Source organism: Talpa europaea (genome assembly GCF_964194135.1).
Source record: "Talpa europaea genome assembly, chromosome: 8".
NCBI lineage: Eukaryota > Metazoa > Chordata > Mammalia > Eulipotyphla > Talpidae > Talpa > Talpa europaea.
Window position 1 is genome coordinate 74,849,802 of NC_140075.1, and position 26,551 is coordinate 74,876,352.

A 26,551-nucleotide genomic window follows, 5' to 3' on the forward strand; every position below is an offset into this window, starting at 1 on the left:
TATTTGCTTATATGGTTTCTCTTCAAGCAAGTGAAATATCGCAGATGTTGGATAATTGCTGGAAGATTTTTTCTGGGTGAACTTTAAAATAAATAGGGAGAAGGAAGAAGATTAAACATACAGTAGAAATATTTAACTGGTGTACTTAAAGCAGGCACTGAGAGAGTAGATGGAAGTATCCTGAAACATATCATGAGACTTTATGAATTATTAAAAAACAAAGCCATAATAATATCATTCTTTTATAGCAAGAATAATAAAATAATAGTATAAATTGAGAGCATCTATAAACTTGTAGAGGATAGCAGAGGCAGAATATATTCATAAATTTGATTGCTTTTCTGAAATGAAATTAGTGGATTTAGGCAATTTTGTAGATAACAGTATTTAATCATAGTTTCTTTGCTAAGTAAGTTCATATCTCTACCAATTTATTTCTAGAAAGATAATTGAAAACCTTGCTTATAAGTTGAAGTAAGAGGAATCCTTAAGTATCCTCATCAGGGTAATTTCAAACATTGTTATTTTTCACCTACTAAGCAGGGTTTAAGTAATTCAAAATGTGACAAGAAGAATGGGTATTTTTACTATATTTTTAATTCTTAAATTTTGTGTATTGAAAACTAGCTCCCAATGAAGAGTTTGATCAAATTGGGGATTATGTAACAAGGAAGAAATTCATTTCACCTTACCTGGAAAATTCTACACAATTTTAAAAGGACCCATTCAGTCTATAGAATGAGAACCTTATTTTTTATTTCTCTTATTTTTTTATTGGTGAAAATGACCCTGTGGTCTGTTGACCATTCTTTTTGTCTAGACATGCTCACACCTAGCAGTAAAGAGCCACTGAAGTAGAGGCTCAGTTATGGCTTTGGGGCACAGTTACAGTTTGAGCACTTTATAACAAAGATTGAGCTCAGATTTGAGGAAATCTGAATAGGGAACATTGCTCCAAAAGTCTGAGTTGCTGGGAAATGGTTAACCTATAATGGAGAAATTCAGGCAGAAAATAGAATTGTCATACACAATCATTTTTTGATAATTAACAATATCCATGTGGCATTAAGAGTGAGGAGGAATGCCTGTCCACCTCCTCCATAAACTGCGAAATGTCAGAAATGGGTTATACCATTTTTTGGAGAAAGATAGACCTGAATGGATTTTGTAGAAAAAAATATTTTGTGGGCAGCAAGGAATGATACTTTTTTCTTTCTAGTGCTGATTCATTTTTGCTACAGACATATTGAATTGGGGATGTTGGGAGCATGTCTGGAGTCTGAGGATCCCTTGCAGGCTCTTTCTCAGTTCTTGTCTTCATGGAGGAATAAATTAAATGTTAAGACTAAAGTTACAAAAACTCAAGAGATTTATTGACAGTGGGAGGAAGAAGAATAGGAAAGCTCTCTGAGCAGAGAGAAGTACCGAGTGGGTAGCCAGTTGATATTGATCAATAAAAATAAGAACAGGAAAGCTTTCTGAGTGGAGTGGGGTCCCGAGTAGGTAGCTACTGAGGTGGTGAGAAGTAGGTGCTTACGTGGGTATAGTGGGTAAGGAGTGGGGGTTTTGTTGTTGGGTGTCTCTGCATTGTGTCTCTTGCTTATTGGTGGGGATAGGGGGGGTCTCCGAGGCTACCTAGGTCTACTGAGTTTGTGGGGTTCTCCCAGGCTACACAGACCCACTGAGTTTGTTCATATTACATGGTCTACGTTCCTGAAATTAGCCTTATTCCATTGCTTTAGCACTGTGTTATTGGGCTGGTATTCTGAACTCTCCAATCAGACTCATAAATGGGCCCAGGGCTTAGGAGGGAAAGATGGGGAGGGAGGGATGCCCTTCTGGTTCCAATCAGACGGATGAATGGACTTAGGAGCTTGGGGCATCCTCTTCTTAACTGACCACCTCTACCTGTTTCATAACTTTCTCCTTCAATATTAACATAAAGATTTAATTTTCTAATTACACATTGGATTCTTGTTATTAATAATTTATGGAATGTAGAAAACATAAAGAAGAAAAAGGCATTTACCTTCCTAACTCTATAGCTAACAACACTTAAGATTTCAGTATATTTCTTCATATTTTTGAACTCACATTTGCATAGTTGAAATTATATTATTTATACATTTTTACTGTTTTCACTGTTTTTATCAGAGTGTATTATTGACATTTTTTATACTGTTTAAATACGCTCTGTAAACACCATTTTTAAAGGCCAAATATTCCATCATAAGATTTATCATGACTCATTAACACTCTTTTGATATTGAATATTATATTAAATTTTAATAACAAGTTATAATAACATTTTATTCATAAATATTTGAGTGCTAGAGGACTAAAACCAAAGACTGATGGAAACATAATTTTGATAATTTTTTCAAAATTTCATTTTAGAAGTAGAAATACAGGTCAGAAGGGTCAGTATTTAAAAAATTATTATTTATATCCATTGTTAACTTGCTTTCTGGGAAGATTATACCAACTACATTATCAGAAGTAATGTGATCCATATAATCACTTCATCTTAGCAATGGTGATGTCATTTAAGCCTGAAAAAATACTATATTTAATTTTTTTTCTTTGAGCATTTTTTTCCTGTTTACCAGTCTCATTCCTATTTTGTAAAATGTTTATTTATATCCTTTTTGTCCATTTGATTAGGGAGATTACTATTTTTCGTGTCAGGAACGTTCATTTTTAAAGGTAAAATATTAGTTCATGTACTAACTTTAATTTTAATGAACAACTTCAGGAATGCATCTAGTTTGCCTATCAGTTAAGCAGTTCAGTCTCTACTATATTTACAAATGTTATGATGGAAAAGTGCTAGTTGCCATGATCATGTCATTCTACTTGTCAGAAGCCTTGAATAGCTCTCTAGAGTGTAAAAGTAAAATCCAGAGCTCTCCAAAATATAAATTCTGTGTATCTTTTAATCTGTTCCCTTAATGCAATTTCTTTTCTTTTATTATTTCTTCACCCCTTTCTTGACTTCTCCCCATTAAATTGAAATCCTTGTTGTATTGGAAAGAATGTTTTCTGTTCTTCCACTTGCTCCACATATACTCTGTCTGTGCTATTAAATCTATGCCAAGCTTGTGTATCAAAATTTTTCAAGGTTGCTTATGTTCCACCTCCTCATCTAGGTCTTTGTACATGTGCACCAGAAGTAAAATCTTTTTCCTGTTATCTCATTGCACTGGGTAAATTTATTAGCACACTTTTCAGGAGGTGGCAATGGTGTCCCTGAATGGAGGAGAACTCCATTCAGGTGTCCCTGAATATCATCAGGCTCACTTGAAATCCTTGACTTTTCTGCTTCTGTTCCTTCCAGCCCCTCTTTTTATCACTCCTGTCTCTACCCTGCTTGGATTCAATGAGCAGTGGCACTGCTCTCATGCCACATATGTTCTCTTTTTCATTGTTATTTTATTGATGTGGCAAAACCCCAGTACTGGATGGATCTAATTATAATCCTTCCCTGCATATTGGGACTGTTGATCAAATCTGGGAAAACCTTGCACCTGACTGGAGTGATTTGTATACAATCTGTACTTCCGTAATGCTATTTCAGGAGTTCCCTCATCCTACCCCGACCCCCTACTTTTCTCAAATCTCTTCACCCACCATGTCCCTGCTTTCTCCCAGGAAACCATATTGTTTTCTGCTTTACAGAAAAAATAGAAGCCAGGGTAAGAACTCATCTAAATTCCCTTGACCAAATCTCAAATCTACCTTTATTTACCAAGTTCCTTTTCTTTTTACTCCTTTTATAGTATACAATTATACCCTCCTCTAAGACAGGCCCTCTATTTGTACCTTCTCCCTGTTGAGGAACCTTGCGCTAGTGCAGTGGTTCTCAAGTCCAAATATGCACTGCAGTCATTTGCAGGTAGTTGTTAAAACCCAGAATGCTGGACTCAGCCCCCAGAATTTCGGATTCTGTAGGTGGAGGTGAGACCTGAGAATATGTATTTCTAACTAATTCCCAAATAATGCTGATGCTGCTAGTTTGGTGACCACATGTTGAGAACCATTGCTTGTGTAGGGTTCTCCAGATATATGCAACTAATAAGATATAAATTTACTATAAGAATTGGCTAGTGCAATTAGAGACTCATTGGTCCAAGATCTTCACTTGGTGAGCTGAAGACCCTGGAGACCCAAAGTTTTTTTTTTTTTTTTTAAAGATTTATTTATTTATTTATTTATACAAGAACCGGGGTACAGGCCAGATGTGCGGGAGGGTGAGAGACAGAGCGGGGAACACAACAGACAGACTGGCGAAATACACTGCTGAGGGGAGCAGCGGGCGAGACAGGAGAGATCTGCCGTGCCATATGGGACCCTCGCGGGCGGCTGGGATCGAACTGGCGCTGCAGAGGCTGCAGACAGCTTCACAGCACTGTGCTCAACCGCCTACGCCACCAGGGGAGGCCCTGGAGACCCAAAGTTTTTCCAGGCTAAAAGGCTTTGGTCTAGAGAGTCAGGAAGAGCCATTTTCAGTACTAGTCTGAAGGCAGGCAAGCACCTCCACATCTTTGCCAACACTTGTTATTTGGTTTTTTGATACTAGTTATTTGATTTTTTGATACTAGTGAGTCTAGGAGGTATGAGGTGATATCTCATTGTTGTTTTGACACCATTTCCCTGATGATCAGTGATGTTGAGTGTTTTTCACTTATCTGTTGGTCATCTTTATGTCTTCTTTGGAAAAATGTTTATTTGTATTTTCTGCCCATTTGAACAATTGGATTATTTCTTTCTTTGCTGCTCAGTTTTATGAGATCTTTATGCATTTTGAATATTCACTCCTTATTAGATAGGTGATCTGCAAATATATTTTCTCATTCAGTAAGTTCCCTTTTCAGTTTGTTGGTGATTTCCTTTGCACTGTAGAACCTTTTTAGTTTGATGTAGTCCCCCCTTTTAATTTTTGCTTTCATTGCCTTTGCCTTTGATGATAGATTAAAAAATCATCACTAAGACCTATGTCAAGGAGCTTATCCCATATGTTTTCTTCCAAGAGTTTTATAGCTTCAGGGACAGACTTGAAATGTTATCTGCTGGAAAGAGGGAAAAAAATCTAGAGTAATAAAGAAATATGGCACCTATCAAACTCTGTCCCAGGAGTACATTCCAACAGGGAATTGACCTTCTTTCACATCAAATGTGGGTACATTTCAAACAGCTTCTTTCTGCTCTAGGCCCTGTGGCAAGTAAATCCACAGGCAAGTCCTTTAAGAGTAGTTTCTTAATTCTAGTGTAGTGGATCTGGTAAATATGAGCCCTGCTAGTTTTCAAAGCTAGATGTTCTGGGAACTACTCTTTCAGGTGTAAGTCTTAATAGTTGGGTTATCAGATGCGGAGTTCAAACCCATTGCTTCCTAGTGAGAAGCTCCGAGTTTTGATTTTTCTCCTCATTGTGGGTCACTGTGCTGCAGGGGTTTAAAGGAAGATTGTTTTTCAGCCCTTCCTGCCTGCATTGTTGTGATCTCCTTCTCTCTTGTCCAATATGCAGGATTCACTCCACTAGTTTTAGGTGTTTTTCAAAGGAAATGGTTTCATATGTAGCTGTATCCTTGGTATGTTTTTGGGAGGTGAGTTCAGGATCTCCTGTGTCACCATCTTGAACCAGAACTCCCTAGCACCATGCTTTTAAACACAGCAATTATAATATTGTCTTTAAAATTAGAATATTCACATAAAGAGGCATTACCATTTCAGAAATGAGCTTCAGAATTTTTTGAACTGTGTGTTTCTGGTAGATTATTTAGTTCAGATTTCTGAAAAAAAAAAAAACACACAAGAAAACTCATGTTCACTGAAAACATTCTTTTTTTGAGGGGGCATTAAAATGTCATAAGCACTTTTGAGAGATCCAATGTATTTACCATATAAAAGGTAGTTCTACTTCACATTATCTAAGAATAGGCAAATGAATAGCTTTGAGATGGGTGATACAATTATGTGATATGAATAGCTATCATTTGAGATTTGTAATTGCATCTGAGGTACACATGTATGTGTGAGTCATCTTTAGAAATCTGCATTTCAAGAGATTTATGTAAAATATTACTTTACTGGTCCGATATGAGAACAGGTAAGATGTTAATCATCATGTAAATTACTGATTTTGTAAATGCTCAGTTTTAGGTCAAATGATGTAATATATATAATATAAATCCTATAACTATCTAAGCTGAATTCTTGGAACACAAGAAACCCTGATATTATCTCTAGTATGTGATATAGCAGCAAGTTGGTGAATAAAATGTTTCAGTAGAGTGTAGTAGTAGATATTAGTTTGTGTTATGCTACCAAAAATGGATTGAGATGATCACATCTACACAATTGTTTTTTATTAACTGATGTGTACAGGTAGATCTAGGCATGGAGGACCGTTGGATAAGCATCCCTGAGAAGTAGGTGTGCCACTCTAAAACTTAGAATCCTTCATGCAAAACTAAAAACTGGTGATTGGGAAAACTTATGTTAAGATAAAGCAGTAATTCAAATTGTAAAGAGGGGAAATCTCAAATATAAGTCTTAAGAAAGTATAGTCTAGGTCATGTGGGTATACCACTCCAAGATAATTTGACACTTGAATCTCTGGGCCATATTGTGATACTCCCCCTTTCAATGAGGATAGTACTACCTGTTCTTTGTGAACATGTGAGCAGGCATACTTCTCATTCCTAATGAGCACCAGGCTCTCCCAGTACGTAAATTAAGCTCTTTTGGAATCCACTACCAGGCCACAAGGGTATCATTCAGTGCATTGAAGTAGTAATTTACTAAATGGGACCCTCATGACCCAAAAGAGTTCACACAGCTTCCCAAATGCCTACCTTAACCAGGCAATGGTTTATGGTCTGGAGAACCCAATGAGTGTTCAATTACACTATTACATTTAGAAAAGGAGACTCATATTTTCCCAGAAACTGTACATCTGCTTTATGCTTTAGCTAAGTTAAGTCAGGTTATTTTTAACCTTCTTGCTCCCTTCAGATTTTTTTCTCTCTTACATTTTATATGTTGCTTCTATTACGTTGCCTATATAGCACTCCCTTCCCCCCAGTTAATGATTTTATTGGAGTTGAGATGCTGTAATTGTGTCCCTAATTGGCTTTATTTAAAAGAGTGATTTTTAGGAAAGGTGGTAAACATTGAAAGTCTGCCATTTGATCTCATTCATTATTCTTCCGATTGATTTTTAATAAATTTTCTATTGAGAATTAAAAAAATTGATGAAGGCTTTATTGATGCATTAATAGTACATTATTTTCTGTGTAGGGATCCTGCTACTGTCTAGTAATGATCATTTCAAAATTATTTCAAGCTTTTGAAAGATTGTCTCTGTTAATTTGTTCTTGTTAAAGTTTTTAAGAGTACTAAGAACTTTAAGTGTATTTTATGAATAATAATCTCTTATTAAAGAGAACTTTAAAATTTATCATTGCTTTTGAGATCTTGAATTCATCTGTTTCAGCTATTAGGACAGGAATTTTCGGGCAGTAAGTGCAGCAGGCTAAGATGCTGCCATTTCGATTTTTCTCTAGGTGGCAGCTCAGTTCTGCCTTTAAAAATTTCCCTCTTAGTATTTTTCTCACTAGCATTTCATTTAAAAACTAGTAACATAATTCATGACTGCATGTACAATGGATATAGCCAAACATGATCTGCCTGCCTTTAATGTCTTGACAAGGTTTTTCATGTAGCTTTGCTACTCTGCTGATTTTAATGGAAGGACAAATATAGCAGCACTCCAGAAAGTGCTTTTATTCACCATTTTCCTCATGTGAAGGTCAATAACTGGATCATTTGTGATGAGGTTCTAGTTGTAAGGCATCAACCTTGTCTAGATGTTGTGGGTTTTTTTGGCATGTGTTATTGAATCATTTTTCATGAATAAATATTTAGTCACATCTGAGGTATATTTACTCTCCCTAGTCCAGTTACCTGAACAGCTAGGTCTGAGTGTTACAATATCTTCATTCTGTTCAGTTAGAGACAAAGTATCTTCCTGAGAATTATGAAAATAGCAGTTAAGCTCTAGAATATGAAATTATACTATCTTGTAGAACAAAATCTCAACTGGGAGTGAATTTTGACTCTTAGGGGATACTTGACAATGTCCAGAGACATTTTTGAAAGTTGCCACTGGTGGGGAGGGAAGTGCTATTAACATACAGTAGATGTAGGCCAGGAAATCTATTAAACATTTTGCACTGCAGAAGACAGTCCCCCATCACAAAGACTTATCCAGTCAAAAATGTTCATAATGCTGAGGTTGAGAAATCCTGTTGTAGAGAAACAGAGCCATAGTGTTTTAAGGTAATAATCAGTGCAAATTTTAATGACCAACACAATCAGTTAATATAAGAGTAATTTATAGAAGGTCATAACCATCATAAATATCCTTTAGAAAAATAACTTTTATTTGATTAATTGAGTAATGAATTTCTTACGAGCCTATTCCTGTTCCCTATTGCCTAAAAACATTTTTTCTCAAATGCTTAAAAAATTAGCTGTGCTCTGTATTGCATTTTCTGTATTCAAAATCATTGCTCATGTCTTATTTTGCATATCTAAAACTCAGGAAATCTCTTTATGAAAACATTGTGTTTACTGAGTACATAAAGAGTTAGTCTGCTTAGCTGTCGAGATCTATATGCAGTTTTCCTTCCTTTCTATTTGGTAAGTCAATTTTATTAAAACAGGTTTGAGATGTCTCAAGTTTATCAAAACTATTGACTGTGGAATATATTAATTAAAATTATTGAAAACCAAGGTTTGAGTATGTTGAACTTCCTGAAGAATTTAGTATAAAAGCAACTACTTAATTTATCATTGCCAAGAGGCTGTGAAACAATGACAAACTTGGTTAGCATCCTGAAACTGTGCTACAGATACAATTTATCATCATGTTTTGCCTGAAGAGGCATAGGTGACATAATTAAGATTACATACATATATAGATTCATCAGGTGGTCTGTCATCTATGAGGCTAGTACAGTGAGATGTTTTGGACACCTTATATTCCCCTTAGATCAGTAGTTTTCAAGTGATATCTTATCCTAAATTACCACATATAAAATGGTTTAAATTTCAATTACTTTTGCTGTAATGAAGGAGGCTTGCCTTGCCTCTTGCAGTAGCCCTAAGTTAACCTCCCAGAAATATAACTTTCTGTTGAAAATAGTTTAAAAACCAACTGGTTTAGAGCCAGGGTAATGTCAAACTTGTTTTAATCACAGGAATTTAGTTTTTATGGCATTTAATGGGGAGGGAAGTGCTAAGATGCTGCCAAGTGCTAAGATGCTTAAGGAAAACAGAGGCAAAACCTTTCTTGACCACACAAGCCCTCTAGCTACTATACCTTTTCCCAGCAAAATATCTGTATACTTGCTACATTTTCTCTTTTAATGCACTTCCTCTGCTTCTAGTTGTACTATTCCATTAATACTTTGTCAAAATCTCTAGCCATTTTCCTGATGCTACCCCATGATGGTCACTTTACTCTCATCTTGTTCCACTTCTCGGAAACCATTGATGCTCCTGACCCTCTCTTCCTTCTTGAAACACTCTCTTGGTTTTCCTTTATCCTCACTGAGTTTTCTTACTTTTTTCCTACTCTAAGTGTTGGAATTCTTCAGGACTGTATTTGAGCTCTATTGCTCTAAAATCTCTAATTATCTTGTTCATTATTATGATATTTAATATTACCCATTTGTTGATAACTCCCATAGCTTACAGGTTAGCCTTCTGCTCTGAACTCCAGATCCATACACTCAGTTACCTACTTGAAACCTTTTGGATGTCTCCTTTTGGATGTCTCTGACCTGCCATCCAGAGCTAGAAACCCAAGAGTCATCCTTTATTCTGCATCTTCCTTCACCATCTTCATACCACCAGCATAAAGTCATATCTGAACTTTCTCCAATCATGTGCTTCAAATCTTTCCACACCTCTCAGTCGTTACTGCTGTCATATTTAGCTAAGTAGGTCTCCATCATTTCTCACTTCAAACTCCTCTGGTCATACTTCTCTTTCCATTCTTGCTCTACCCTCATCTATTCTCCAAAGATTACCAGCATGGTATTTTAAATAGCAAGTTGATTACATCTTTTTCCTCCTTACAATTCTTAGATAGGTTCCTCTTGTACATAGGATAAAATCCAAATGCCATGTCATGGTCTAAGTCTGTTTGCATTAGTTTCAGTTTCTGTGACTGCAACTTCTCTCCCACTAAGGTTCTAGATGTGCTGGCCTGGAGCATGGGGAGAAAGCTGGTTCTTTTTATCCCCCTACAAGCTTTGTACTTACTGCCCTTGAGCTCTCTTTCTTGACATGCCCAATTTGCATGCACAATTCTTTTGCATTTTTCAAATTTCATCTTAAAAAAAATCTTTCTAATAAAGGTCCATATTCTCTAAAGGTCCAAAATATAAATTTTTCATGATTTTTAATTTCATTTACCCATTCATTTTTTGAATTAGTAAAATTTAGGTCTCATGAGAGCAGGAATTGGTTCTTTCTTTTTTTTTCTCCCAGAAAACTGGTAGGAACTCAATACCCATTTGATGAAAGCATCAACATATTATTGTACTAAGTAATCATCAGTCTGTACAGCAGGGTACAAGATAATAAACTTGGACCTATATTTCTTGACCCTGGAAAGAAGCAGATGACTCAGTCAGGGGATATAATAGTTGGTGTCTGCTATATGAAGAAATAATATGAAATCTAAGATCATACAGGTATTTGACCTCTAGAAAACAGTTGAAATTTTGTGTGAAAATTAAATTTGGAACAACTAATGGAGTGAATGGCAGGTACCTGGAATATGGCAAGCTCTGCTTTACTGAAGATGTTCAACTGGAGAATGAATGATGGTCTGTCCAGCACGTGACAACAGAATTTCCTGTTTTACATTGAAACTTTGATAAAGCAACTTATTTCCCTCCTTAAGATGTTGGGATGGGGCCTCCCCTGTTGGCACAGGTGGTTGAGCTCCGCGCTGTGAACCTGTTCACAGCCTCTGCAGGACCTGTTTGATCCCGGCTGGCTGGTGAGGGTCCCACATGGTGCTGCAGACCTCTCCTGTCTCGCCTGCTGCTCCCCTCAGCAGTGTACTTCATCAGTCTTTCTGTTCTGTTCCCCACTCAGTCTCTGGTAAATCCTCTCACCCTCCCATGCATCTGGCCTGTACCTTGGTTCTTGTGTAAATGAATAAATAAATATTTAAAAAGAAAAAGATGTTGGGATGTTTGTGATTACAGAGGAGTTCTTATCTTTGTCTCCCAGCATTAATCTGATATTGTGATTCTATGGACATTCCTCTTTAAGTCATGCTGGGCATTCTCTTAAAAACTTCATTGTTCTCTCAGTAACAATGAAGAGACCAAAGAAGGTATTTTGGGAGATAAAATGTTAAATAATAATAAGAAATTTGCTGGAAAATATATTTTTGTTGACTCAATCTTTTTTTTTTTTTTTATAAGATTGATTTATACAAGAACTGGGATACAGACCAGATGTGCGGGAGGGTGAGAGGATTCACCAGAGACAGAGTGGGAAGCAGAACAGGCAGACTGACGAAATACACTGCTGAGGGGAGCAGTGGGTGAGACAGGTGAGGTCTGCTGCGCCTTGTGGTCTGTCTGAGGCCAGCGGGGATTGAACCAGCACTGCAGAGGCTGTGGACAGCTTCACAGCGCTGCGCTCAACCACCTGTGCTACCAGGGAAGTTCAGATGACTCAATCTTTTAACAAACAATATTTTAAAAAAGTCAAGGTGTGCTTTAGGCATTACTTTCAAAGCCCTTCTAGCTTAAACTTAGTTAAAACAGAATCATTAGAAACATATCTTTATTTGTTCAATATCCTTAAACATTTTTATCCTGACTAGAGCTAGGATAGGTGAGCAATTCCCAAACAACTCCACATATCAAATGTTGAACTTTATTTTTTAATAACATTATATATTTAATATTATAGAATTTACTGCTTATGTTTAATAATCAGCTAATGTGTTTGATGTGAGAAATGAAACAGTAATGGTCTAGAAATCTCTAAACATTAAATGACTAATTCCTGGAAATTATAAAACACCTTAATCTTGATCTTGTCATTGAATACAACATTAGGGTAGATTCAACTGGAGACAAAAGCTACATCCCTGAAGGTTATTTATATTTTCTTTTTTAAAATTGCAGTAACATTGCATTAAGTAATCTCCATGTGTATATGCTACATTATTTATATTTCTCATAAATAATAATTTACATAAATTTTTCATTATGTTATGTAACAGTATGTGACTCTGCAGAGACAAAAGTACAAGAAAACCTGCATTTAATCATCTGGCATTTGAGAACACTCATTGAGGTCATTTTCATGCTGATTTTGGAAGTCATCATTGTGATTTGTCAAATTTTAATGTTACCTCTGCCATTTTTAACCTGATTTAGTCTATACCCCATGAAAATCCCGATGCTCTAGATATTCCTTTTTCTTTTCTTTACGTTTTCCATTTAGCTTTAGTTCTTACTTATTAGCTTCCTAGCTTTCTAAGGGTAATACATCAGTAAATATTTGTTGATGCTCATCATGTGAAGGATACTTTTTACTTCTTTACCCCAAAGATCTTGACTTTAGTGTTGTACTCTGCTTTCCCTTTGTTGCTATATCTATTGCAGGTGGAAGTTAGTTTTATTGGTATTCATAAGTTTTTCCCCCTCCCCAAGTAGTCATAGATTCTTCTGTTTTGGCCCTATCCCCTCTATTTCCTAAACTTCTTGTCTTCATCTCCTTTATTTTCTACTTTGACATTTTGAATTTACTCCCCTTTGCCTCTTAGGAATCCCTCCTATCATTTTTATTTTTTTTTCATTTTTTCATTTTATATATTTTTTACATTATTTTTCATTTTTGCACAATGTATGCATTTTCATCTTGGTTACAGTCCCCATACAATCTAATAACGGGCATCATTCAGAGAACATTTTAGTTTTTAATCATTTTATTTTTATTCCTCACACTTAAAAAAACATTTTTGCGCTTTACTATGAACTGTACAAATGATTCATACTTGCTCTCTTTTAGTTTAATTTTGTTATAAACGTACATAATTATACTTCTGCAAGTATATTTCTGAGCTTTATACTATGTTCAATCTGTTTTTGGTGTTATGTGTAAGTATTTAATTCTAGTACCATCTTTTTGAAAACAAACCTTTGGTTTGACAGAAAATGGATGGTCTTCAGTAACTAAAGGTACATAGTTACCAAGTTTTGTAATTTGCAGCATATAAGACATTTATATAGAAAAAAACCTTTTTATTTTGTCAGTGCTTTCCTGATTTCTCTTAGACACAAAGGAAATACGTGGCATAGACCAAGCCATATCCATATAGATGTTGTTCTTTCTTAATATAAGGAAGAAGGGCATCATCTATGACTTCTCTGAAATAAAGGAAGATGAAGCCAAGATAGAATTCTGAGCCATGATCAGGAACAAGAATTTGAAAATTCTTAGAAAGGAAATGTTTTTTTCACAATTAAAATATTCTTTTCACCAGAGGAAAGATATTCATGTGTTTCTTGACTATTTGAATTCATTGAGCTTTACATGTCTGAAATAAAGAGGTCCTTATATAATCAATGAAATCAAGCAAAACATCAGAGTTTCTGATTCACTATAAATTAAAAATTTTCTATTATAAAGGATCTCTATTATTGAGCAATAGCTTCTTTATTCACAACAATGATGAGAAAATGACAGCCTGCTTTCCCCCCCATATATTTGAATATATTCCCTTTAAGACACAGCATATTAGAATTGCTCTGCTCAGGCTGCCCTCTTGAATTTGGGTCAAACCAAGATAGTAAAATGCATTCATGCAAATTCTGAGACTAAGCGCAGACAACTAGCCATGTCATTTCTCTTTTCTCTGTGTACTAGCTTAGGGTTTTCCATAAATCTAATCAAAATATTTGTCTATCATGGATTTTTAACTGTTCTGAGTATGTTTTATGAAACTAATGAAAAATTGAAAATAATATCTCAGCATATTTTCTGAGTGGCAATATTGTACATTGTAAAGAAAAGAGTTTGCTGTAATGGGCATTGGAGGTTTTACCTGGAAGTATCAAAATGATACCTTTAGTTGGTAATTTGCAACTGGTTCATATGCCAAACATTGTAGGGTCTAGAAGAAATGTGAACAACAGAATCTCCGTTTGTTGTTTCTGATACTTTTATGTCAGGCAGACAAGAGCTGGAAGGTTCAGACATTTATCTTGAAATAATGAGAGAAGTTTTTCCTTTCTGAATTAGTTAGAAAGTTGGTACTTAAACTGCCCCAAGGCATGGACTGTGAATCCAAGTGTATCCACACCAAACCATCTTTCATTTAAGTCTGTTTAATAAATCATCTTCCTAACTGGAGCTGGGGGTATAAAGGTTTGTGCCTCTGGCACAGCTGAAAAGGAGAAAAAGATCAGGAGCATGGAAGTTTTAAGAAATGTAATTTTATTTTCAACTTGGGTTTTCTGACATACAAGGAAAAATGCTATTTAAAAAAGATTCCTGGGCTTCCCTGGTGGCGCAGGGGTTAAGACACAACCTAAGAAGCTATCCGCAGCCACTGCAGCATGAGTTCGAACTCAGCTAGGGAGCTACCCACCTGGCACAGCAGGCCTCTCCTGACTCGCCCGCTGCTCCCCTCAGCAGTGTATTTCAGTCAACCTGCCTGTTCTGTTCCCCACTCTGTCTCTGGTGAATCCTCTTACCCCCCCACACCTCTGGCTTGTACCCCAGTTCTTGTATGCATAAATAAATCTTTAAAAAAAATTCCTTTTTGGAGAAAAGCAGTTGCTCCTAGATACTTCAAAATAATAACATTTGAAAAGCTGAAGATGATGCAGCTTTTGTCCAGGACTAAAAAGACTTCATGGAGCAAGTGCTAGATTCAGGTTTCATGAAGACACTTTAAGGTGCCCGTTGATTGTTTAATGAATTAATAAAAGAACAAAAATTAGTTTCTTTTGACTTCTTCAGATATCAGGTATGTTACTTTGATATGGATAAGGAGGTGGGTCTTGAAATCATTGCTTGAGAGAGCTGCCATGATATTAACTCCCCTTTCCCCACCCCGTAATCATTGTGCATTTTCTCGGGCTGATATTTTGGTGGAAACTTGACCAAAATTTACATTTGGTCACTAAAAAGATATATAAGCCATTAGTATCAATTTTTTGGGTGGGAGGGCAAATGTTTAGCAGTTTCTAGAAAAATTTTCTAGAAAAATGAGCATCTCAGCTGAAACTTGGATTTAAAATAGCAGGGGGCTAGAACAGGTGCAAAGAGTGTTCATGATGGGAGAGCTTGATGAGATTTACAAGTGCTTTAAAGAGTAGGAGAGCTGAAATTGACCTGGTGAACAGAGGTCAAGTTCAGAATGGTCTTGCAAGTCATGCCAAACAATTTAGAATTTATCATTAGAGTATAATTGAAGTAGTAGTTGAATAAGACAAAAGCATGATGGGAAGCCATTAAAAGCTTTAAAGAGAAGGACCTACATAATGAAACTTGTATTTTAGAACACTCTCAATGGTTGTGAAAAATAAGTAGAGAGGACACAAAACTGGAGACAGGCTGATGGTAGCAGCCTAGTAAGAAGCAACCATAACCTGAAGCAGAGAGGTGACTGTGGGATTGGAGGATATGGGCTGATTTACAGGATTATTATGAGAAAAGAAAAAGAACACCCAGGTCTTGGTGATTAGTTAGAATTGAAGTACACGAATGACCAAGGAGTTAAAAATGCCTTTAGGTTTTGTTCTTAATGGAATACAAGGTACCATTTATTGAGAAAAGAGGACCAGGATACGTTACAAATATCACTGAAAAGCTGTCTAGGATACAGTTAAATATGCCAAAATAAAGATAAGAAAAGGGGTCTGAATGAAAGATGCACATTTAAGAGTCATTAGCCTAAGGATGGAAATGGAAATCTTGAAAACTAATCCAGTTGTTTATGGTGAACATGTAGAGTTTTATAGCATGATCCTTAGAGACATTGACTTTTAACAAAAAGGCAGAGGAAATAGAATTAACCAAAGAAACGAAGAACAATTGAACAGACAGGAAAAAGGTATATCAAGAGACTGTGGGGTCAGGGAAGCTGAAGGAACAAAATGTTTCCAGAAGGAAATGCTCAGCAGAGGCCATGCTGTGGTGAGATGAAGACAGGACTTAACAGTGAGGCTCTTGTCAGTACCTTGGAGAGAGCAACTCCCTTGGTGTGTTGTGGGCAGAAGCCACTTTGTTCAGAGGTGAGAAGTTTGTGGGCAGTGAACTTGTGGAGGAGAGCAAAAGTGTACTTACCTCTTTAGGGAAATTTGAGTGTGAGGAAAAGTAAGCAATGGTGTGTTGCCAGATAGGTAAGGGGTTCAGTCTGATTACATGACCATTTTTTCTTCCAACAGGCTTATGTTTGAGTTTAGGCAAGGGGATAGGAGATGGGGTTGGTATTTTTTAGGTGGGTGTGAGTGAAATGCAATGAGATAAAGTAAATGGGACATTTACAAACAAGTAACTTAAATAATGAACTATGCACTTGTTTCAAATGCTTTTGTTCTCATGCTCTCAAAAGAATTTTGAAAGACTGGCTACCTCTTACACAATTTTAAGTCAAAATCTAAAAAAATTTAACTTAAGTTTAAGTATGAAATTAAATATTTGCAAAGGTTGTTCTTTATGTCTTTTATTATATAATATATATTAAATGTATATATGTTAAGTGTATTTTTTATCCAAATATTGTAGGTGTAGGATTAACTCATTCAATTTATAGAATATGTCCTTCAGATAATTAGACCTCAGTGTTCAAGTAATGAGCCAAATCAGGGTTCTTTTTCACTACAAAAGGTATGATTTCATATTAAAATTCATATAGTCATGAGTCTGCCTATTATTCTCACTGTATTCTAAGATAGGTTAATTGATTGATATATGGATGGTTGATTGATAGGTAAATCGGTGGGTGGACAGATGCATAAAACAAAACAAGGATGAATAAACTGCTATCTTGCGTTTATCTCCTGGATGAAATAAGGTCTTCTTGAATATTTCTTTATGAAACCTTTTTGGCTTTACTTTCAAGATAGTTTCCCTCAGGAAAATGACATTCTAGATTTGTTCCTCTTTTGAAGTCCCAAAGTTCTTTTCACCCTGAAATAATGTACCAAAATACTATTTAGGATAGGGAGAATATATCTTTCTTTGTGAAAGGTGAGCAATGTGAAAGGTGAGAAAGGAAACAATAATTGTCAGACACCAGACTTTGCAGGCAGGTCAGCTTAAGGAATGACTTTGTGGAAATTGATATCAGAAAATTTTTACTCTATGGTTACCTAAGACTCTTTATACTCAGAAAGTCTTTGTTCACTTACGTCTGTTTGAAAATTATTAGACTATTGAGTTAAAGTTATGTTAGGATAAAGAATAAAGGTGGGAGGATATACATAGGTCTAGGAGCTTGAAATTTCCTTGTTTTATGACCTATACTTGCAGCGTGTTATGTTTAAGTAGTATTGTTGTTTGTTTTGACATGCATTGGTTTTTGTTGAAAATGGAAGTGTCAGGGCACATTTGGGGTTTGTATTTCCATCTGACACTATGGAAAGAAGGTGAGCCTTTGGGTCAAATACACCTAAATTTGAATCCTTGCTCTACCACTTAATCCTGTGGCTACAGGCAAGTTTTTTTGTACTTCAGTGCTCTCATCTGTTAAGTTAGAGTAACAGTATCTATTGCTATGAGTTAGAGATAACTTTCATGCAAAAAATACTTATCAAATGCCAGTTATCTGCCTGCTGAGGTTATAAATGAAAAATACTTGCTCATCATTTGGAACATAAGAATAAATCAATCAGTGGCAATGACAAGGAGTGTGTTCCAGGCTAGGACACTTATAGTAGTATTCTGGGACACGAGAACAGTAATTATTGAATCTAAACTGAAAGATAATTGCAAATATTCAGCATTCATTTTTCCTGAAGCTCTTAAAGTTATTAGGCTTAAGTTTGCTTTTTTACTTTCTCACTTTTATCAAAATATAAATTTCTAAAAGTTAAAAAGATGGTTCTTATACAAATATGAGTGAATACTTGTTAGAGATCTTATGGTGAACCAATATAGGGTACACTTCTAAGAACATACATCCTTGGAAAAGCAAGGATATATATAGTTCATCAGAAAAGACATTAAAAAGTGAAAGTGTTAGAATTAGATAGCTTTATTCAATACACAACTGGTTAGTGAACCAGAAGGCAACAGAACAACAACCTTTAGTGTTGTCTTTTTACTGTGGTCTGAATGTTTGTGTCCCCTGGTGGTCTCCCCACCCCTCAATTCATTTATTGAATCTAATCCCTGATGTGGTGGTATTTGGAGGTGGGACTTTTGGGAGGCACTTAGGTCATGAGGGTAGGTTTCTCATGAATGGGATTAATACTATTATAAATGGGAATTTAGGAGCTTCCTCACCTCTTTCACCACCTGAGGTCACAGTAAGACGAAGGTCCACTGTGAATTAGTACAGGAGCCCTCACCTGACATTGAACCCACCACAGCCTTATCTTGGACTTTTCAGCCTCCAGAACCATGAGAAATGACAAGTTCTAAGATGTTCTAAAATGCTTAGATGTAGCAGCATGTTATCATATGCTCAATTAGTACTCCTTGGGTAGTGCCTATATTCTAAAAATAGTATATGGGTAAACACAAAGACACTTTTTGCTAAGAAAAAAATGGAAAGGATAAAAAAAAGAAGCTTATGATGATACCTTTGGGGCTAGTGCTATTAGTTTCAGAAACCACTTCTCTATGACTGATTACATGGTTTGTGTGTTCCATAATATATAAGATGGAATAAATAGTAAGCAAATAGGTATTTTTCATTTTTTTGTGACACATTTGTTCACAAATAGCTGTGCTTACTATTTCAAAAGCCTTGTAGTCAGAACAGACACATTATGTCTCTCATTTTAAGAATAAAGGAACCTGAATTAGGAAGTGGTTGGGCAACAAGGCCAGGACTGTAAATCAGTGCTGCTCTCTTGGTTCTGATCTATTTGACCTGACAAGTTGGAGATAGTAGTAAAAACAGTCCCCAGTGTCCAGACAAGTGATGTTCCCAGGGATCATTTGTAGGTTAGTTGTTTTGAACTCCACACATTTTCCCGCAGAAATAGCATGTTGAATAAAGGTTATGCCTTTAGTCCAGCTTTCCAAAGCTTTTAATCCATGATGCATTCATGCTTCAGTGATACAGAGCCTTGTCATCCTTTATTTTTGGTGGGGAATTCGTTTAGAGCTCTAACTTGGAATGTAGGGAGCACATTTTGCTGTGTTTTACCTTCTTCTGCTTCTCAGTGCAGAGTGAGGAATTTTTCCACGGTTGATTACGGATGGTGGCTCTTGTGGGGGCTGCATGGAGGGAGGCGCTCCCACAGGCAGCCATGGGCACTTGATGCAAAATCATTCAGAGAGCCTGACACAAGTGAACTGTGGGAGAGGAGGAGAGTTTGAGAGGGATGCTGAAGTGAAAGTCCAACAGTGAATGTCCCTGGGAGAGTTTACAGGTAGGAGTTTAAGGGTCAAAGCTTGTGTCAACAAGGGTAGTTAGTACATAAATTGAACAACTCTGACAGTGGGAGGACAGTCCTCACCACTCACTCAGTGTAGCAGTTACTTACACGAGAACCACAGAAAAGGTTTACAGGTGCAGTAGTGCTTTCCCCTTTCCACGTTCAGCTTATTCAATAAACTGGTTGCATTTTAAATGTACTGTCACTGAAATGGAAAATTAATCAATAATGAAAAGTAGAAAGAAAAATGTAAAAGTCACACAATCTCTTCTCATCCAGAGATAAGCATTAGTAAAGGTTTCAATCAAAATTGGGGAAACTGTTTCAAAAAGGACTCTAGAAACTATTCCAGAAACATCTCAGTAAAGGAGTCCTGGATCCAAGCCTCAGTGATTAATAATTTTAATATTCCTTCTCTATTATTTTCTCAGATTCTGTAATGTTATAGACTATTCCCAGCATTCACTTTCTTATATAATACATTGGATCATGTAGCTTTTCCCAGGGATTTTGTTACTGTTTTTGTCACCTTTTCTCAAATTAATACGTAAGAATCATGGAGCAATGGAGGGAGAGTCAATGTCAAAAAGTCTGAACTAAATCCACAAAATACTGAACAGTGAGTGTTGGTGTTGTGTACTTCTTTATCCATGTCCTTGACTACAGTGAGATTGGCCAGTTTTTTTCCTACACTGACTCATGTGATAAAGGGGAAGTATTTCTCATTATTATTTCTAATTGAATTTCTAATTAAGGTTGAATTTTTTTTCCTTGTGTTTATAGGACACATGCCCGGGTGAGAGGTATGAATGAGAATAGAGATTTGAAACCAGAATTATGGAGGGTGTTCAGGTAGCAGTGGAAGTCCTTCATTCTGATGATGAGGGCTTTGTTAAAGATGGGCAACATTAGCAATGGTGTGTGTGTGTGTGTAGGGATGTATGGGCCACTGCAAAGGAGGGAATTTATTTTATTTATTTTTGCATAGAAGAACTGGGGAGTAGGCCAGAGGCATGGGGAGGAGGGGAGGGGAGAGGGTTCACCAGAGACAGAGTGGGGAGCAGAACAGGCAGATTTACTGAAATACACTGCTGAGGGGAACAGGGGGCGAGACAGGAGAGGTCTGCTGTGCCATATGTGGGCTAGCTCCCTGGGCAGAGATCGAACTCAGGCCAGTGTGGTGATAGCGCTGAAACTTAATCCCTAGGCCACCAAGGAGGACCAGGAAGGAGTTCTTATATAATCAGCCTAAATACAGAGTTTCCAAAGTAATAGGAATCCCCTGTAAAGGCTGGAGATGTGGGTTACGAATGTGGGTCCATCCCTTCCCTCACATCCAACAGTGAAAGTCCCTGGGAAAGTTTACAGGTAGGAGCTTTTTTTTTTAAAGATTTATTTATTTATGCATAATAGAACTGGGGTACAGGCCAGAGGTGTGGGGGGTGAGAGGATTCCCCAGAGACAGAGTGGGAGACAGAACAGGCAGATTGACTGAAATACACTACTGAGGGGACCAGTGGGTGAGTCAGGAGAGGTCTGCTGCACCATGTCGGTAGCTCCCTGGCTGGGGATTGAACTCGTGCTGGGATAGCTTCATAGGTTGCATCTTAAACCCTTATGACACCAGGGAAGCCCACAGGTAGGAGTTTTAATAAAAACAAAAAAAATTACCCTTTTCTGACTACTAATTGTGGATCTATACTTTATCTTAGTTTATTCATATATAAAATGGGGTAAAAATGCTTTCACTGAGCTGTTATGAGGATTAATTGAGATAAGTGACATCATTATCTCAATTCCTTGAACATAGTAAAATCTCAATAAATGTTAACTATTGTTAATTTTTGTATGTAAAAATAGGGAGTAAACTAGGTAATCTCTAATGCCCTTTCCAGAGCTACAGATGCAGTGCCATGATACTGAAAATATATAGCTATCTTTATTTGATCCATAATTGAAAGAAAAATTGAGGACACGGCAAGTTTAAAATGAGCAAAAATGAGCAGAGTAATTGCTCTCAATTTAAGGTTTATCTTTAGAAAAATGAATTGGGTAGATTGTAATATACATAATATAACCTGTAAAAAGTGATGCTTACACAAAGACACCAACAAGCCTCCAGAATAGAGCTGACAACATTTAAGTCCACCTATTTCGCTAAGCATACACTTTTCCTGAGGAAGATGGAAAAAATAACTAAAAACCTCGCAAGCAAATTCTATAGAACACGGAGAACAGTTATCAGCTGTCTTTTCAGTCTTTACTGAAAATCAACAACTCTTATGTAGAAGTCAAATGTAAATATTTGCAGCAATTTTTGAAAAAAAAAGAAATATAGCAAGCTTATGAAACAGGTTAGAGCTATTGACCTGTCAATATTTAGCCCTTCCAAACCAAGTCTTTGTAATCTCATCTCAGTATATTCAAATATTGAGTATAGTGATTTTCCTACTTGAGTGGAATTTCAATATCCAGATTTATTTATTTGACCCTGAGAAACAAAATCTCTAGCCTTAAAGAAACCAAAATTTTGAGATCTAAAAATCTTAGAATTTAAAGGGGCTTAGAAATCTAATCTTTTTTTATGCTGTTCCAAATAATGATTTGACCTTTTATCAAATCTTACTGAGACTGATGGTAGATGTTACATGTACTCATTGAAACCTATACCATCCTTCTTCTATATATTTGGGGGTGTTACATGTCCCCATTTCCTTGAAATTAAACATGCCCATGGACTTGCTTTGGCTAATGAAGTTTAAATGGAAATGATATGAATCACTTCTAGGCAGAAACATTTAAGAATGGGTTTGTGATTCAAGCTCTTTATTTGTAGAACATGCATATCTAATTATTTTGTCAGTTATAGGATAGGGATAATGAAATTTAAATTTTAAATGATGTATTTTATTTTTTTATTTTTTATTTTTTGCTGTTCCACTTTATCAAAAATAGGTGAACACATATCTGAAGAGAGATATGCACACCCATGTTCATTGCGGTATTATTCACAATAGCCAAGATTTGGAAACAACCTTAGTGTACATCAACAGTAAAGAAGATACTATATCTGTATAGATTGGAATATTACCCAGTCACAAAAAAGGATGAAATCCTCCCATTTTCAGCAACATGGATGGATGTTATGGGCTAAGAGGGTATTATGCTTAGTAAAATAAGTCAGGCAGAGAAAGACAAATACTGTATAATTTCTTTTCTTTTTCTACCACTTCTCTTGTTTGACAAATGCATTTATTTATTTATTTATTTATTTTTAATAGAGGCATGTTTTATTTATTTATTTGTTTGTTTGTTTGTTTGTTTTGTTTATACATGCACTGGGTACAGTCAGAAGCGCGGGAGGGTGAGAGAATTCACCAGAGCCTGAGCGGGGAGTAGAGCAGGCAGAAGGACCGAAGTACACTGCTGAGGGGAGCAGTGGGCGGCAGGAGAGGTCTGCGCGCCATGTGGGACCCTTACCGGTGGCGGGGGATTGAACCAGCGCTGCAGAGGCTGCGGGGCAGCTTGGCAGCCCAGCACTCAACAGCTGCACCACCTGGGAGACCCGACAAATGCATTTAAATGAAGTATTTTAATTTAGTGTTGTCATTAAGCCAAATACTTCACTTTACTGTTAGAAACAAGGTGGCATTTTATACATTTTATGCACTGGCATTGATTTCTGTGGCAGAAAGTGCAGGCTTGTAGCAGGCCTGCTACCAATTAGTTCTCCCAACTTGACAAATATTCATTTGTAAAGCCTGATCTTTCTCAGAATCCTTCTCAACACTGCTGTTGATTACTACAGTGACTAGAGCAGAAACATAACACTGAATATTAAAATTATCTGCTAGGCCAAGTGATAACATTATATAAATATGAATATGACTTATGATGTTAAAAACTCTTTATTGAAGTGGCAATGAGTTCTCATGGGAGGCATGAGTTTAATATGTTCTGTAGTGTCCATGAGAAAATAAGCAAGGAAAGGTAAGCTTTTTCTCTTTTTCAAATCATGAGATGGTCCATACCTGAATTTGTGTAAATATCATATAGATAGTCCGCAACTGCAGATAGAGAATATACCTAGGTTTAGAAGTTCTTATTTCATGACCAGTAGGATTTACAAACATGTTATAAACCATGGTGTAGGAAGTTTTACTATCTGATGCAATTGAATTCTTTAATTTTTTTTGAAAAAGTTAGAATTGCTAACTTTCCTCTCAACTATAATATAATATTCCTAAATCTGTATTTTATTACCCATCATATTAAAATAAAGGATAATGGTACTATCAACAAAACGGCTGTTAATCTAATGGAACATTTTTTAGTTTTACAAGGCTGTCTGTGTAAACAATCATTAATCTTTGGAAAATCAAGTTAAAAGCCTTACAAATATTCCATTATTAATTTTTAAAGATACTGTAAAAGAGTTCTAATGGCAGAAAACCCATAAAACAAAGTTTTAAAATCTTTGTCATGTTATATATATTTGAAGAAATGGAAATTTGTCTCAATTACGTATGCATTTTTTAGTTGTTTGTCCGTATTTTCATTGCTGATCTAAGTGTATAGGTGCTTTGAGAATATTCCATTTCCTAAACTAAGGAAATATTTTCATATGTAAGCAAAGATTAAGTATTTTGTTGGGAAAAATTTGCCCCAAGGTTATCACTCAATAAATAATAGATGTTATTAAGGATATGTTTAAAAAGGTCTATTAGAAGTTCAGATGTTTTCCAAAGATCTTTCCAAAGATTTCTTAAAAGAAGAACTTTAATGTTAAGATGCTTATAATAATAGATTTTTCCCTAAGAGCCAATACGAGAAAGTGCCTAATACTAAGACAAAAGAAATTTAATCCCAGAAATAGTGAAGCATAAAATTGAAGGAAAAAGAATAGGAACTGATTTGTTAAAATGGCCAAATCAATAAAGGTTAATGTCAAAGAACAAAACTACGCATTCTGATAAATTCCCATGATCAACCAAATTGATTTGGTGTTTCATTTCTTTATCATTTCATTTATTTTTTAAGGTTTAGAAATTGAACTGTGTGCTTCAACTGATGAAAATTATATTAACTTTGCAAGATGTGAAATAAGCCTTTTTACTTGAAGTCTTGAAAAATAAATTCTGTGTTTTAAAATTATCTATTATAGTTAAACTTTTAAAGACTTAAAATACTATTAAAGGTAAATGAAGAAATATTTTTAAGGAAACAATATGTTTTAAAAATATTTTATTTATTTATTTATTTTACACGTTTATTTATGCATACAAGAGCTGGGGTAGAGGCCAGAGGGGGGGGTGTGTGTGTGTGGGGGGGTGGTATGTGTGAAAGGATTCACCAAAGAAATCGGGGAATAGAACAGGCAGATCAACTGAAACGCACTGCTAAGGGCAGCAGTTGGCGAGTCAGGAGAGGTCTGCTGCAACACATGCGTGGGTTGCTCCCTGGCCAGGGATTGAACCCATGCTGCAGTGGCTAAGGATAGCTTCATAGGTTGCGTCTTAACCCCTTGCACCACCAGGGAGGCCCAGTTTTAAAAATATTTTAATACATGCATCTACATATATCTAATACAAAATGAGATTATAAATGCTCCATGGATGATTAAAATGTGTGTCACTCTTTCGCAGGTAGGTGAATGACTTTCCAAAGCTGTCCAAATCCCCAGAATCTGTGAATATGTTATATTGCATGATAAAGGGTAATTAAGATTGAAGACTGAAGTCAATTTGCTAATCAGCCGATCTTAATATTGGGAGGTTATACTGGATGATTCAGCTGGGTTCAGTGTAATCACAGGGATTCTCAAATGTATAGGAGAGAAGTAGAAAAGTCATTATTGGAGTGAATTTAAAAATAAACAAAGAAAATCTTGAGCAACCATTGAAGGCGTTAAAGATAAAGGAAGCCAACAGCCAAGAAATGCAGGTAGCTTGTAAAAATTGGAAAAAGCAAGGAATCAAATTCTCCCTTAAGTTATCCAGAAAGGAATATAGTCCTACTAACACCTTGTTTTAGTCCATTGAGACCCTTTGTAGACTCTGTACCTCCACAACTGTAAGGTTATAGATTTATGTTGCTTTATTCCACTACGTGTGTAATAATCTGTCACATAATGATTGGAAATGAAGACAGCTATAATATTAAAATTTTCTGGAAATCTTAAGATTAAAAGTTTGAGTCCAAGATCAACAGCTGGGACTACATCAAATTAAAGAGCTTCTGCACAGCAAAAGAGACAATAACAAAAACAAAGAGAAACCACACCAACTGGGAGAAAATTTTTGCACACAACACTAATGATAAAGGACTGATCACAAAAATCTGCAAAGAGCTGATGAGACTCAACAACAACAAAGAAAATAATCCAGTCAAAAAATGGACAGAGGAGCTAAAAAGAAACTTCTCTGAAGAGGAAATGCGAATGGCCAACAGGCATATGAAAAAATGTTCAACATCACTTGCAATCAGGGAAATGCAAATAAAAACTACCATGAGATACCATCTTACACCAGTGAGAATGGCACATATTAAAAAAACTAGCAACAACAAATGTTGGCGAGGGTGTGGAAAAAAAGGAACTCTTCTGCACTGTTGGTGGGAGTGCAAACTGGTCCAACCACTATGGAGAGCTGTGTGGAGATTTCTGGACCTACTAAACATAGAGCTTCCACAGGATCCAGCAATTCCACTCCTAGGTATTTACCCAAAGAACACAGAAACATCAATTCCAAAGAACACCTGCACCCCTATGTTTATAGCAGCACTATTTACAATAGCTAAGCTTTGGAAACAGCCCAAATGCCCAAAAATAGATGACTGGATCAAGAAGATGTGGTACATATATACCATGGAATATTACTCAGCATTCA